The following is a 16593-nucleotide window of genomic DNA, read 5'->3' on the forward strand; positions in this document are numbered from 1 at the left end:
TGTAAATATGATAATACATATACAGAACATGGTGCATAATAAATGGAAACATTACATAGGATTAATACATGTTCTGTAATACTTTACTATACATAATTAATAGAGTAATATAAGAATACACAGCTTAAGGTACTACTTCGTGTCCATATTATACAGTCTTGTAACCCGGAAATCTCTTATTCCCGAAGTGCTTTGCACCAATTGTTCTGGCTAACATATATATCACTGTATTTGAACCTGGACCTAGTTTTGTCATGAACCAAGTAACTGTCAAATCTGACAGACAATGTTACGTGGTACTGGTGCTAACTGTTGCTAGGTGTTCCAGATTAGCCATCATACCTTCCTTGTTAGCTATGATGAGTTCCAGATGTTTGGGTGTTTGCTCCCCTCTGTAGTGATTCGGATCTCTAACATGATGGAATAGAAAATTGTCTCTGAGTTTCTACGAAAAGAGTGACTGGATTACTGAGGTCATTTGGTGTGGATTCATTTCCCCAGTCAATGTCGCCATAATTAAAGTCCCCCATGACTAGGGTTCTGCACCGTTACATTGTCAATTAAGGTTCTTAAGTTCTTCTGGTTTAATACGCTACAGTTTGGGGATCTGTAGATACATCCACCAATGAGTAAGTCTCTCCCCTTCAGTTTAATTTTACACCACTTTCATTCTATGTAAGCATCCTCTCCCCGCACCCTCACCTGATTGGCTCTAAGGTCTTGCCTAGCATAGATATCCACACCCCTCTTGCAAGTTTCTTGGTAAAGGTTCGTAAATGAGTCATACCCATCTGCAGTGTACATTGAACTCGCATTCCTCCTGTTTGATTCTCTGTTTTTGTACAACAGTTCTGCAACCCCCACTATATCAGGTTGATGTATAGTCGGGGTCAAAAGTCTTGAACACTTGACAGTATTTGGTGTGTAAGAACCCGAAGATCTTCGGTATTAAGGAGAGTTTTATCCCATTTTGTGGTTCATGCTTAATATGTGATGACAAGTAGTGTTATTAGTATATCCCAATCATATATGTATAACTCACAAGTAGAAGCCAGATATTGCTAAGTGTTCAACACTTTTGACCCCGACTGTACCTTTGTAGGGGAATAACCAGAAAGCCAATATATAGCCGCCATCACCATTTAAGGGGACTCCACCAACTAGGGGATCTTCTTCATATAATATTTTACTTTAATTTCTTTTCTCTATCCCATTACTTTAAACAACTCTGCAAACCTTCTTCCTCTTAATGTTCTATTTTAACTCCAGATGTTTACTATGTCTTAGTTACTTACTTCTTAAGACACAATCTAACCTCTGACCTGTAGTAGCATGGCTCAAGGTTTAGGACATGGGGTAACTGTAATGCTGGTACCAAGATATGGGAAGGAACAAAGGTGGATACTGTAGGAGACTAATACCCATAATATACAGTACAAAAGGTTTATTACAATAATGCTAGACTTATGCCCACTTTCAATAACACACAAATACCAGCATCAACTCCGTGGCTCCACTCAGGTACTTTTCAACAAGGTACATTACAGCTTCCAAAATACACCATTACTTGGTGTATGTCTAAAAATATACACCACACATACACTCTTACATATATTACACTTGAGCATCAACAATACAAGTTGCCTGAGAAATTGCTCGTGCCTAGTAACAGGACTTGCAGTGGAAGCACCATAACTGAATACCTCCTGGGGCTACTCTGTTCCATTCGCCAAGAAAACTAGTGGCAACCCTCATACTATGTTGACTCCAGACAACCATACACTGAGTAGATGACATAATGGAATACAAGGACGAATAATGGACCCAAAGTAATCTCTACTTAGAGGTGGACTTGCCGCGGTTGAGTAGAGTTCAGGTGTCGTCGAGTAATCTACTGCGGACAGGATGATACATACTTGTGTGGGGAGCTTTTGTGCGTGGAGCTGGCGCAGGATAGGGTCGGGAAGTCTGTCTGTGTGCCGGGAGGTCAGCCTACACATCTCCTCCCAGAGAAGTCCCGGAGTTGAGTTTCCATGGGAGACAGAAGATAGGTTCTGCAGGAGACTGGGGCGGGTCCGTTGGTAATGCATTTTTAAGGCGTCCCGCAGGGTGGCGAATTTGTTGTTCTCTGAAGGGTTGGAAATAGTCCGTGATACATGCGTGGCGACTTCCGTGGGCAAGGAACAGAGCAGGGCGCCGTACTTTTGCTCGTCAGTAGCTTGTGAGCCGATGAGGATTGCTTCTACATGATCTAACCAGTCCTCGACGTTGTGGTTGAAAGTTGGTAGAGAGATCCGTCCGTCCATTCTTGCGGAAGTGTCACACGGTCGTGAGATGGTGTCGTCGTGGAGTAGTGGGGTAGCACGTGGTGCAGGTAAGGCGGTTGGCCTAGGCTGGTAGCAGGCAGGACGATCTTCTCAGCTCCAGGAGTAAGGCAGCAGAAAGGAGTGTGGTGTTCACTGCTCCAGGGGTCACCAATTGTAGGTTTACATGAGATGTTTCTCCTCCATCCTGTGTGAGTGCGAATCTCCGGGGGTCACCATTTGTGGGGTTATGAGATATTGGTTCGCACTCAGGATGAGATGGAGATAGGAAACTCACAATGTGCTCTCTGTATACATATTATATTGGATGTACAAGGCAGCTTGGTGGCTGGTGCTGGGAGGAGGCAGTGTGGTTACAAGCGTGAGTAGGGAGAGCTGGTTGGTGAGGGTGCTCAGAGGAGGTGTTGCTTGCTGCAGCTGTAGCTAGAAGAAGGGCAGGTCACGGCCAGGTGAGGTCTTATATAGCGGGGGTAGGCGTGGCTTGATTGTAGACCTCCGCTTTGTTCGGGGGCGCTGGTTACCTGACCTTGCCCACGAGGTGCAGGCTGGTGAATTCGCGGGGGGTCGGCTAGTCAGCGACACACGGCGTTTGTAGGGGAGAAATCCACTACAGACTCAAAACAACAACACTGCTAAGACCTGGATGGGTTTACGTCTCTCGGCATATCACCGAGTGGACAGCGAACACGTCTGGCTTACGTCCTCTGAGCGGCTGGCTGGAACTCAGAGCAGATGACTAGCTCACCACATAACTGTGTTCGCGATGCTGTCTGACCTTACTGGCCTTCATCCATCTCCAAATACTAGTGTGGATGTCGTCCTGGTCTACATGACCACCCTTGGCCTACAGGAACCTGTGAACGTTGGAGTCGAGGCTTAGAGTGAGGTTAGGGTCAGTCCCTTGCTTCTCTCCAGTGAACATCTCACAATGCTGAGTTACCAAGTTGCAACTTACACAGATATATCAACAAACTTCATTACTCTATACTGTACATCAGCATGTGAAAATTAAGTTACGAGCTTATTTTAATTTTCTAAGGTTAACTTTTTAAACTAAGCAATGACTCAGCTTTCAAAGACAAGAATTAAACTTGTAGTGGATTTCTCCCCTACAAACGCTGTTTGTCGCTGAGTAGCCGACCCCACCAATTCCCCAGTGTATGCCTCGTGGTCTAGGTCAAACAGCGCCGCCATACATCACGGAGCGGGGGTCAACTACTAAGCCACGCCTACCCCCCGCTATATAAGACCTGACCTGGTGGTGATCTCTCTCTTGGCCCGTAGCCTGCTGGACCCGGAGCTGCGAAGACCTGCCTCTTTTGCTGCACGTTTGAGCAGTCTGCAACTTTGTTGTGATAGGACACTCAATCCTAGTGATTGTACTTACTCAACATAGTGACGGTGTAATTACCATCACAGATTGTACGGAAAATTCCAACTTCTGGAAAACAAATATTTGGGCTCCCCAAATTTTGACTACTATCCGTGCGTCTACGGCCTGGATTGGCCAATCAGTGGTGCCCCACGGTGGCGTGATACATGCACGTTTACTGCGGTGCTCTGATTGGCTAACCGAACGTGGCGGGGTAGGTAGGCTGTTTCTACTCTCTAAGTCCTCTTCTTTCCTTTTTTCATCCCCCTCATGCACTCCGTTCTTTGAACGGGAGGCGGGACTTAGCGATACGGTCGATCCGGCAAGGGAACCTGTGATAGTGCAGGGCACCCCTTGTCCGGGGGTCACCGGTAGGTGGCAACTTTCTTAGACATAACTATAGTCACAGGTAACCTGGGTGCAGAACCCTACGAGCCCGACGCCCGTCCAAGAGGGGGGGGCGGGGTCACTGCTCCCAGGCAGGAGCCCTGTGTTATAGGTAGGATTAGATGTAATCAAGAAGATGACAACAAGCATTAGAATAAAACATAGAGATAAGGGACACTCTATTGGAAGGGGAAAAGTGGCAGAAATCACTTACAACAAATTGCAAGTCCCACTAACACGAATATTCAGCACCAATGAAGGTTTTAAAGTAATCTGTAAAGATGACTTTGATTCAGATAAAATCCTTTCAAAAGAAGCCAGAGATATATTTTACAATGAAGGCCTTGTTGTTGTCATGCCACCAGAACAAAAAGCAAAAAGATCAGTTTTCGTTCGTCAAGTCGACCAAGAGATCGGGAGGAAGACATCTGAAGACCTGAAGGATGAACTGGAACGCCAAAACAGGTGGATGAAGATTGAAGAAGTCATTAAGATAAAAGACTATACTCATGTTTTTAAGATTACTTTTGAAGAAGTGTCAATGGCTGAGAAAGTTTTACAACAGGGCTTTCTAATATTCAACATGTCAGTCACACCACATCAAATAAAGAAGGAGACATTCATCAGTCTGCAAACTTGCTTCTCCTGCTACAAATATGAAGAACACACAACGAGAGACTGTCCGGAAAAAGAAAAAAAGTACTGCTCAGATTGTGCAGGCGACGACCATACCTACACTGAATGTAAGAATACACATGTTGGCTGTCTCAACTGTAAGAGAAACGGGAATGCATACATAGGACATAGGACGTTAGCAATGGCATGCCCAATAAAAAAACACATGATAAAGTACAAGGAACAAGAAACAAGGAAAAAGGAACAAGACAAGAAGGATACGACATACGTCGAAATAGCCAAGAGAGCGGTCCAAGAGGCTCACAGACCAGAATCCACCATATTAAACCTAAGTGAGCCAATACATGATAAGGTAATGATTAGTATGATCCATGCACATTTGCACAATATCATTGCACCCGGATCATACAATGAGGAATTAAGGAAAATGTTTAAATTGAATAGCCTACCAGAGATGATATTTCCAGAGAATCCACAATCCGAAAAACTATTTCAGGCAACATACGCAAGCGAACTGAGAGAAAGACTACAGCTAGACAAACAAAGGTTTGAGCAAGGAGCAACAGCTGATACACAAGGAACACAAGCGACTGATAGAGATCCCAGACAAATGACTAGAAGTGACAAAGAGAAGATAGAAATAACAAAAGGACAGACTATAAGACAAAGGAGTAGGAGGAGAGAAGATAAGATGGAAACTGATCACAATATACAACCTGAATCTGCTGAAGAAATTGGATTAAAAGTTATCACTACAACAAAACATGGAATCCCAACATCGAGACCAACAGGAGGGACAATAGTAAAAAACTGTGAAGGAGGGATATACAAGTGGACATATCAAGAAAAATCCCTAAGTGAAGATTATGTCTGGTCACTAATTACTACGGACAAACTAAAGATTACGACCAAAGACTTTAAAATAGTAGACCCGTCAGAGTTTAGAAGAGTCAGAAGCGGGAAACAGGATGATAGGTCTCCACTTCAACAGTCACAATCCAAGTATAAGAAATAATGGACAATAGACAAACAGTAAGAACTTTAAGAATAATACAACACAACGTAAGAAACTGGAAGACCGAGAGAATTAACCTAAGTAATATATATCAAGAAATTGACCCTGACATTATACTAATAAACAGTCACGGTGAGACAGAAAACAACAACATAAAACTCTTTAACTATTATGTAAACCAAAGAAATAAATCGGGCGAGAAAAATGACGGAGTAGCGATAGCGGTTAAAAGAAACTTAAAATTTAAACTAATCGATGACTTCCAGGATGAATTTCTAGCAATAAAAATAAATACAACTCAAGGAGACGTAATTATTGCTACTACTTATCTGCCACCGAGACGACCCTACTTACCTATAGAAGACCTATTAAAATTGGCTAACAATAGTCATCCGATGTACATCTTAGGAGACTTTAACGCCAGACATAGGATTTTGGATAATACAAATAATAACGTCGGGAAACGCCCTTAATCAATTAATAAATTTAGGGAAAATCAATCATCTGGGTCCTAACTTTCAACCTGGAGAAATCACAATACACAATCGACACCAGACAAAATTTTTATCAACAACAAAGCCTTTTTCAATCACCATATAAAACAAGGACCTCTCACAGGCAGTGACCATCTACCAATTATACTAACACTGTCAACAAGCCCCATACAGATATCAATAAAAAAGAGACTGAAAATGAGTAAAACAGACTGGGACAGCTTCAAAGACGACTTAAGTAATCACCGTTCGATTAACCTACAAGGGAAAACAACAGAAGATATAGACTCAGAAATGGACAGACTGCACTCAGCAATAAAAACATCTATAACCAAACACACTCCTACTTCACACTTTAGAACATTACTCAACAACAGACTACCAGAAGAAGTTAAATTAATCCAGACCTATTACAATGAAATAAACAGGTATATGGAAAGACACGGCAGTAACAGATGGCTATATACGACACAGATAGCACTACAGATAAAATTAAGAGACGCATGTAAGGAAGCAAACAATAAAAAATGGAATGATATTATAATGGCGGCTGACATGACTAAAGACACAAAAACATTTTGGACTTCCATAAACAAGATGATGGGGCACAACAAGCAAAAAACACCATACATTAAAGACCAAAATGGAACAAAATTGCACGAGGAAAATGAACAAGAGTCAGCATTCAAAAGGGAATGGGTAAAAGTTTTCAAAATATCAGATGAGGAAAATGAAGATTTTGATAGTGAACACGAAGAAGGATAGAAGAAGAAATGGGAAGACACATACATAGAATCACCCCAAGGCAATATATAGACTATAACTTATTACCTAATAATCAAATAATAACCATGGGAGAAATGATGCACTGTCTGAGGAAATTTAAGGAAAAAGCCCCTGGGCTCACAGGTATTACACGAAATATGATCATGAATCTACCTGAAAACATTTTAAATACACTATTAAACATTTATAACGCATGCTTAATAACTGGTTACTTTCCAGACAAACTAAAATATGCTAAAATGATATTTATTCCTAAGGAGGGTAAGGACAATAAGGAAATATTAAACTACAGGCCAATATCTTTATTAGAAATTACCGGGAAACTATTGGAAAAAATATTAAATTCAAGACTTATAGCCTTTTTAACACAACATGGGAAAACTAACAACAGACAACATGGATTTATGCCCAATAGAAATACCCTAACTGCAATAGCTACAATAACGGAAATAATTGCAATAGAAAAAAGCAAGGGTAACCAGATCAATATAATTTTAAGGGATGTTTCTAAGGCTTTTGATAAAGTTTGGCATTTAGGCTTGAAATATAAAATATTAAAACTGGGACTTAACGAATACTTGCTAAGAATATTGTGTAACTATTTAGATGATAGGAGAGCACAAATTCAAATTGGAAACTTTATGGGAACTATGTTTAATCTTGAGAGTGGAGTACCTCAAGGAGGATGCCTTTCTCCAACACTATATACAATTTATACTTCAGACACACCTCAACCTACCCCCTTTAGCGAATATGTAATGTTTGCTGATGATATTACTCAAATAGTATCATACCCAGGAAAATCAACCCAATTTATGGCACTCTACACGGTAAGAGCGATAAAAAACATAAATGATTTTGAGAAAAAATGGAAAATCAGGACAAATAAGAACAAATTCAAGATAATACCAATAGCCAAGATTAAAACAAGTCCAGTAATAGTCGACCAGGAACTATACCCATACGACACTGAAGGCAGGATGCTTGGATTAAAACTAACAAAAGAGGATATATAACATACTTAAAAGATAAAGAACGACAGGCAAGAATAAGATTATCAAAAATAAAACGCTTTAAGAACCTTAGCATTAATAACAAAAGAAAGATTTATATTGCCCTTGTTAAATCAATTATGGACTACCCACCCATCCCATTGAACACCCTTAGTAAAACGTGCATTAAAAGGTTACAAACAGTACAAAATATAGCCCTCAGATTTATATATAACATAAAATATACAGACCACATCAATAATGAACAGCTACACAAGAGAGCAAACCTCTTAGCAATCAATGTAGATATACACAACAAAGCTGTAAATATTTGGAAAAAAGTGACTGAACTTAACACAGAAACATATCAAAACTGGATAAATAATATAGACAACGAAGAATTCCAAGAACACAGTTGGTTTAAATCAGCCAGGAAGAAAGTAATTGAACCATCTCCTGCCCCAATATACATATAAAACATTAATAGAGAGAATAAAAGATGAGAGTGACCTACCAGCTCCACAAGAACCTGGCAGGCCTCTCCATACAGTGTACCTTTAGACTAACATAACTAATATTTAACATTTAACATTGAACTAACATCTTAGCAAAAAAAAAAAAAAAAAAAAAAAAAAAAAAAAAAAAAAAAAAAAAAAAAAAAAAAAATATATATATATATATATTAATAATATTAATAATAATAATGTGATTACCCTCCCAGCTATATCAGCCAGGAAGAAGTAATTGAACCACCTCCTGCCTCAACATACACATTTCTACATAAAACATTACTAGAGGAATAAAGATGAGAGTGACCAACCAGCTCCACTAAGAACCTGGCAGGCCTCTCCATACAGTGTACCTTTAGACTAACACAACTAACACTTAACTAACACCTCAAAAAAAAGAAAAAAATGTGACTACCCTCCCAGTTACACAAGGACCTGGGCGGGCTCACTAACTCCAACAATAATAAAAATAATAATAATAAGCAGCATTATATAAATAAACCAATATTAATACAAAGGTCTGACGACCCAAGGGAGCAGAACAAAGATAAAACACCAATAAGAAAGATGAAGCGATCTGGTTGAGCCCAGATTCTTTCTACTCCTACTGTATTTCAGTTTCACCACTTTTCCTTCAACCCCTAATAATCTTCTTTCACCTCATAACTAAAGACTTCGTATCGTATCGACCTGTCTCTTTCTACCTACACCAACCAGCCAGCAACACCTCCTCCTCCTCCGCCTGCCTGGCGGTCCTCGCTCCCGCCGGCGAGCATGGCGACCCACAAGCTGGTCCTCCTCTGAGCATCCTCACCAACCAGCTGTCTCTACATCACGCTTGTAACCATGCTGCCTTCCCAGCACCAAGCTGCATTGTACATCCAATACAACATGTATACAGAGAGCACATCGTGAGTTTCCTTTCTCCAACCCATCCTGAGTGTGAACCAAACATCCAAAAACCCCACAAATGGTGACTCCCGGAGATTCGCACTCACACAGGATGGAGGAGAAACTGATCACGCTCCCAGTCTTCAAGCAACATGGAAGACTGGCTTATCCACACAGAAGCAGCTCTCATCGGCTCTACAACTACTGTCTCTACACCGCAGGTTAGACACCCTAGAGCAGCTCTGCTACTCTAAGCAGACAATCGCTCCTCTTCCGACCCCAGCACACCCGTCCTGCCTCAGACGCCGACCCCGGCCCAGCAGTAACCCCTGCCGCCCCTGATGCGGCCCCTGCTCCTGACGCGGACCAACACACCCGTCCTGCCTCAGACGCCGACCCCGGCCCAGCAGTACCCCCTGCCGCTTCTCCTGACGCGGCCCCTGTTCCTGAGTGCGGACCCACACACCCCTCTTTTCTCCCTCAGGTACTCCCTGCTAATGTCCTGCACCCTGCTGCTGTCGTGGACCCAGCTGCTGTCACGAGCCCTCATCCGCTTCTGCTGACGCAGCCCCTGCTCCTGACCCAGGCCCACACACCCCAGCAGGCGCATCTGACGACTCTGTACCTGCCGTGAGGGAAGCACAACATTCATCGCCTCCACACACCCTTTTTCTCCCTTTCTACTCCCACAGATATTGTGTATCTAGACAGTTGTCTCTAGCGACCGACTCATCCACGCCATCGCCGTTGTCTCACATGAGGCATGCACCGCCTGTTCTGCCTCACATGTGCTATGCAACCCTGCAGACAACAAGTCTCCGACACCGCCTGGAGGGAAGGTGGGAGTATTGTAGTGGATTTCTCCCCTGCAAACGCTGTTTGTCGCTGAGTAGCCGACCCCACCAATTCCCCAGTGTATGCCTCGTGGTCTAGGTCAACCAGCGCCTCCATACATCACGGAGCGGGGGTCAACTACTAAGCCACGCCTACCCCCCGCTATTTAAGACCTGACCTCGTGGTGACCTGTCTCTTTCTACCTACACCAACCAGCCAGCAACACCTCCTCCTCCTCCGCCTGCCTGGCGGTCCTCGCTCCCGCCGGCGAGCATGGCGACCCACATGCTGGTCCTCCTCTGAGCACCCTCACCAACCAGCTCTCTCTACATCACGCTTGTAACCATGCTGCCTTCCCAGCACCAAGCTGCATTGTACATCCAATACTACATGTATACATGAGAGCACATCGTGAGTTTCCTTTCTCCATCCCATCCTGAGTGTGAACCAAATATCCCGTACCCCACAAACTAACAAGTACCGAGAATGGCAGTGTACTGTGGGCGGAGCTTCGCAATGAGATAACTGAGCTTTTCCGTTATATTCTAGCAATAATTGAGTTTTGTGTTTACATTTCAGAATACTATCTAATTTCTATAATACACTGGCTGACAACATTTTCTATACTCTCTTCGGATTCTCTGATGTTCATAGACCAAAAGATATAACTTCAGTTTTGAATTGCCACACAAAACACACAAAACATACTTATTATAGCTGGCAGAATCAGTACTCAAAGCATAATCTTGTAGTGGATTCCTCCCCTGCAAACGCTGTTTGTCGCTGAGTAGCCGACCCCGCGAATTCCCCAGTGTATGCCTCGTGATCTAGGTCAACCAGCGCCGCCTTACATGACGGAGGTCAACTATTAAGCCACGCCTACCTCCGTTATATAAGACCTGACCTCGTGGTGACCTACCTTTCTTTCAGCCTACAGCCAGTCTTCAAGTAACACCACCTCCTCCGCTCCTGCCTGGCGGCCCTCGCTCCCGCCGGCGAGCATGGCGACCCACAAGCTGGTCCTTTTCTGAACACCCTCACCAACCAGGTCTCTCTACTCAACGCTTGTAACCCTGCTGCCTTCCCAGCACCAAGCTGCATTGTACATCCAATACAATATGTATACAGAGAGCACATTGTGAGTTTCCTTTCTCCATCCCATCCTGAGTGTGAACCAAACATCTTGTACCCCACAATCTCTTAACACGAAATTCTCTACACATAAAGATATATGATGCCCTTAACATATACTTTATACACCTAGAATATTTTCTCATGGTAGGTATAACTGAATTACTGTACAATAAATTAATTATCTCACAATTTCAAATTCTCGAACACTAATGAGGTGCGTACTTGTACTGAGAAATACCCTAGTCCCTGAGAGAATTCGAGAGAAAACAGAGGAACTACGACGCCCTGAAATAGGGGAAGAACGGACGTCTGCACTGGGGGACTCGAAAGTTTCACACATGTTTCGTGGGCGGTGTAGCATAATATGAATGATTAAGTGTAGAACGGACTAACCACGCTATTATGACCATGGACACCTTCAGTAGTGTTACAAACTCCGTTCTCTTCTCGAAGAACATGTTATTATTAGTGTACATGACTTTTAAGCTGGAAATTATCCTCTGTAATGTCTCTGTCTTGGTATTGTCTCCGGCCCTCCTCCATTCTCTGCAGTTGCCTCGTTTACTGTATCCCTTGTGGTTTGTGGTCAGAGATGACATTGTTTACATGGCACTCGCCTTCTCCTGGGTGGGAGGTAGAGCAGATGGCGGGTGTCCCATGGTTCCCTGGTTCTCTGCTGGCACTCATGCTCCCACTACTCGCCCCATGTATATAATCCAAGTACATCCGTCCCAGCTCCTCATTGACCCCTCCTTCCTCTGCTTCAAGGGCTCCAGGTGTTTTTGTGCCGTTCACTCTGCATTAACGTGCGATCTGGGTTTATGAAAATGACCCAAAATGTATTGCTCCTTGCTAAGTGTTTTGCCTGCTGAATAACTTCCCATTTCTTATCCTTACTCACTAGTGTGATCCTGAGGGGGCAGGGCTTGTCCTCCTGCCTTTGCCCTAGCCTCCTCACGTCCTGGGTGGGACCTGATAATTTCAAAGGGTGTGTAAGAGGTGTTGGAGGGAGCATGTGTATGATGTTGGTGGTGTTAGGGGTGTGTGGGTAGTGTTGGGGTGTGTGGGTAGTGTTGGGGGTGTGTGGGTGGTGTTGGAGGGAGCATGTGTATGATGTTGGTGGTGTTAGGGGTGTGTGGTATTGGGGTGTGTGGATGGTGTTGAGGGAGCATGTGGTTGATGTTGGTGGTGTTAGTGTGTGGGTAGTGTTGGGAGCGGGTGTTGGGGTGGGTGGTGAGAAAAAGATGTTGGTGATGTTAGGTGTGTGTAAGAAAGTCAGGGGTGTGTGGGTAGTGTTGGGGGTGTGTGGGTGGTGTTGAGGGACAGTGTATGATGTTGGTGGTGTTAGGTGTGTGGGGTAGTGCTAGGGGTGTGGATGGTGTTGGAGGGAGCATGTATGATGTTGGTGGTGTTAGGGGTGTGTGGGCAGTGTTGGGAGTGTGGGTAGTGTGTTGGGGGGTGTGGGTGGTGCTGGAGGGAGCGTGGGGTATGATTGGTGGTGTGGGTGGTGTTAGTGTGGGTCGTTGGAGCGTGGGTAAGGGTGTGGGTGGTGTTGAGGGATGAAGGTATGATGTTGGGGGTGTGTGGGTAGTGTTGGGAGCGTGTGGGTAGTGTTGGGGGTGTGTGGGTGGTGTTGGAGGAAGCGTGTGTATGATGTTGGTGGTGTGTGGGTGGTGTTGGGGGTGTATGGTGTTACGACCGTGTCGTATTTTTCTATTTTTTTTCTATAAAACATACTTCCATGTTCCATATTATTCCTGTAATGATGTGTTGTATTTACTATTATATAATCTAGTCACCTTAACCCTATGCTGTTAAGGTTTTAACTGTTATTATTTGTTCAAACCCATTTTGTATTGTAACCAGCATTCTTTGTTCTCTAACGACCATCTGCATCGTTGAACTACCCACCGGCGGGTCGCGTGGCGGGAACCGACCTTATATATAGGACCCACCAACTGACGGAGTTAGTTCAGTCCTCTTGTCATACAGTCCACATCCTTTGAATGACACTCGTCACCTGTTACTTACACTTAATTTATTTGTGTTGTTCCTGTCGCCACCAATGTGGTATATCTATGTGAGTACCTATTTATGTCTCTATTTATGTCCATCAGTATTTGCTTCGTTACATTTAAGTAATTCAGTGTTTCACGTTAGTTAATTTCAGTGTTAGTTTTTATATGTTTATGCAGTGTTAACGTAATCCAATGCTTTATTTTTATTCTTTTGATGTTTCGATGTTTAGTATCAATTGTGTCTTAAAAGTTTCGATGGTGAATCAATTTGTTGTGACAGCCTACGAGGCTCTTTATTGTGTTAATATTTAATTAATAAAATTCTTAAAGGTTTACTTTATTTATTCTTATTCCCTTTTAATTTACTTCACTTTTTTTGTTTGGTTTCGCCTAGAACCTGGATATTTAAGTAAATTAAGAGACGGCGTGGTGTTTGGGGTGTGTGGGTGGTGTTGGAGGGTGCGTGAGTATAATGTTGGTGGTGTGTGGGTGGTGTTGGGGGTGTTTGGATGGTGTTAGGGGTGTGTGGGTGGTGTTGGAGGGAGCGTGTGTATGATGTTGGGGTGTGTGGGTGGTGTTGTTTTTTTTTGTTTTTTTTTTACGGGGATTACCCCACCCGGTCACAGGTCACTGACCCACACCAGGGCCTGGGAGGCGAAAATGTAATAATAATAATTATTCATATTAAATAAAATTTATAATAAAAATACACAAATAAAAATTAAACAATAATTTATAGTAAATACAATTTATAATACAAAATCAAAAACAAAATAATAATGATGATAATAATGATAATGATAATGATAATAAAGAACCATAAAGAAATTAAAAAATGAAAAATCAAGAGTGAGAAACAATATATGTACAGTATGTTGTGTCGTCAAAGTAAGAGAAACAATTGAGACCCTGCAATTGTGTGTAAAGGAGGCAGAAAGTCAGATCAGCAACCTGGGACTTGGTCACAATTTTCGTTATGCTATATGGCAACAGGGTCTACCATTAGACAACACATTATGCTTCCAATATCTTCCCAGGCAGTAGTACCTCCCTGTTTGGTAGCTGCCTACTACCTGGGTGGTGTTTGGGGTGTGTGGGTGGTGTTGGAGGGAGCGTGTGTATGATGTTGGGGGTGTGTGGGTGGTGTTGGAGGGAGCGTGTGTATGATGTTGGGGGTGTGTGGGTGGTGTTGGGGTGTGTGGGGCATGTTGGGGTGTGTGTGTGGGGTGGTGTTGGGGGGTGTGTGGGGTGGGGTTAAGGGTGCAGGTGGTGTTGGAGGAGTGTGTATGATGTTGTGTGTGTGGGGTGGTGTTGGGGGTGTGTGTGGTGTTGGGGGTGTGGGGTGGTGTTGGGGGTATGTGCAAGTGTTGGGGGTGTAAGGTTTTGGGGGTGTGTGTGGTTGGTGTGTGTGTGGTGCTGGTGGTGTGGGTGGTGTTGGGGGTGTGTGGGGTGGTGTTGGGGTATGCGTGGTGTTGGGGTATGGGTGTTTTTGGGGTGTGTGGTTGGTGTGTGGGTGGGCAGGTGTGGGGTGGTGTTGGGGGGGTGGTGTTGGGGTATGTGCGCGGTGTTGGTGGTGTGGGTGGTGTTGGGGTGTGTGGGTGGTGTTGGGGGTAGTGCGTGGTGCTGGTGGTGGGGTGGTGTTGAGGTGTGTGTGGGCGGTGTTGGAGTGTGTGGGTAGTGTTGGGGGTGTGTGGGTGGTGTTGAGGAGTTGTTGGAGGAGGATGTTGTGGTGTTAAAAAGAAGTTTGGGGTGTGGGTGGTGTTGGTGTGTGGGTAGCAGGTGTGTGGGTGGCATTGAGGAGCATGATGTCAGGGTGTGTGGGTGGTGTTGGGGGTGTGTGGGTGTTGAGGGAGTGTGTATGATGTTGTGTGTTGGGGGTGGGTGGTTTTGGGGGTGTGTGTGGGTGGTGTTGGTGTGTGGGTAGGTTGGTGGTGTGTGGGTGGCATTGAGGGAGCGTGTGTATGATGTTGGGGTGTGTGGTGGAAGTTGGGGGGTGTGTGGGTGGTGTTGGAGGAGAGCGTGTATGATGTTGGGGGTGTGTGTGTGGGTGGTGTTGGGGGTGTGTGGGTGGTGTTGGGGGGTGTGTGGGTGGTGTTGGGGGGGGTGTGTGGGTGGTGTTGGGGTATGTGCGTGGTGTTGGTGGTGTGTGGGTGGTTTTGGGGATGTGTGGGTGGTGTTGGAGGGAGCGTGTGTATGATGGTGGTGTGTGGGTGATTTGATTTTTGATTTTGCCGCTTACAGCGGCTACTTTATTGTGCACCCCACACTCATCCTGTGAGCGGTAGCGCAAAAGGATTACAGAGCAGAGTTTACAACGGGTCATAATAATTAACCCCCGTTGTCAGGATAATATGGCACTGAATGCTACACAGTATTTCAATTACAATATTTGTTTAGTTCTATACATAAAGGGTAACTTATTCACAAATGCGTGAGTACAGGCGTGTGAGGCTTTATGCCTGGCCTCACACTTTGTTATTCACATTTACGTGAGAAGTATTCAAGCACATTGTGTATTTGGTTCTGTACATGAGAACTGATATAGTTACTAAGTGCAAAAAAGTGGATATAATCTTAATATGTCGGCTATCTTGCCATTAGAGATGAAGTGTTGTGCCATTTCACTCAGTGTGCTTGGACCTGTCCCTAAAAGGTTCTATCTTCACACAGTCGAGGACGTAGTATTCAAGTGTGTGGCCATATGTCTGGCCACACACTTAACATTTAGTTTTGTTTATATACTGCCAAAGGTACTTATATCCTAACCTTAATCTAGCGGTTACAACATCTTGTGATCTTGTTACTTGCTCCATATACATGTTTCACTTGATACATCTCATCATGGTATACGATGGATCGACTAGTGCCTGTTTGCACTAGTCTACTTGCGTCAAACTCATCAATAAGTTCTTTCCTAATTACAGTTTTAAGGGTTCTTTTTGACAGACCCAAATCGTATTCAACGGTGTCTTTGTTAGACGCGAGTTTGGCGAGAGCATCAACTGTCATGTTTTATGAGGCCTATGTGAGAGGGGATCCACAACAGTTTGACCTTGACACCCCGGTCAACAAGGCACGCATATCTGTGTCTGGCTTCAGAGACAAGAGCGTGACAATCTGAGTTGAGGGTGTCAGGGGCAAGTAGTGAGGATAGAGAGTCAGTGATGATGAAGCAACATGCACCGAACGAAGCACAATGAT

The sequence above is a fragment of the Homarus americanus genome, unplaced genomic scaffold (genome assembly GCF_018991925.1).
Source record: "Homarus americanus isolate GMGI-L3 unplaced genomic scaffold, GMGI_Hamer_2.0 scaffold14072, whole genome shotgun sequence".
Lineage (NCBI taxonomy): Eukaryota > Metazoa > Arthropoda > Malacostraca > Decapoda > Nephropidae > Homarus > Homarus americanus.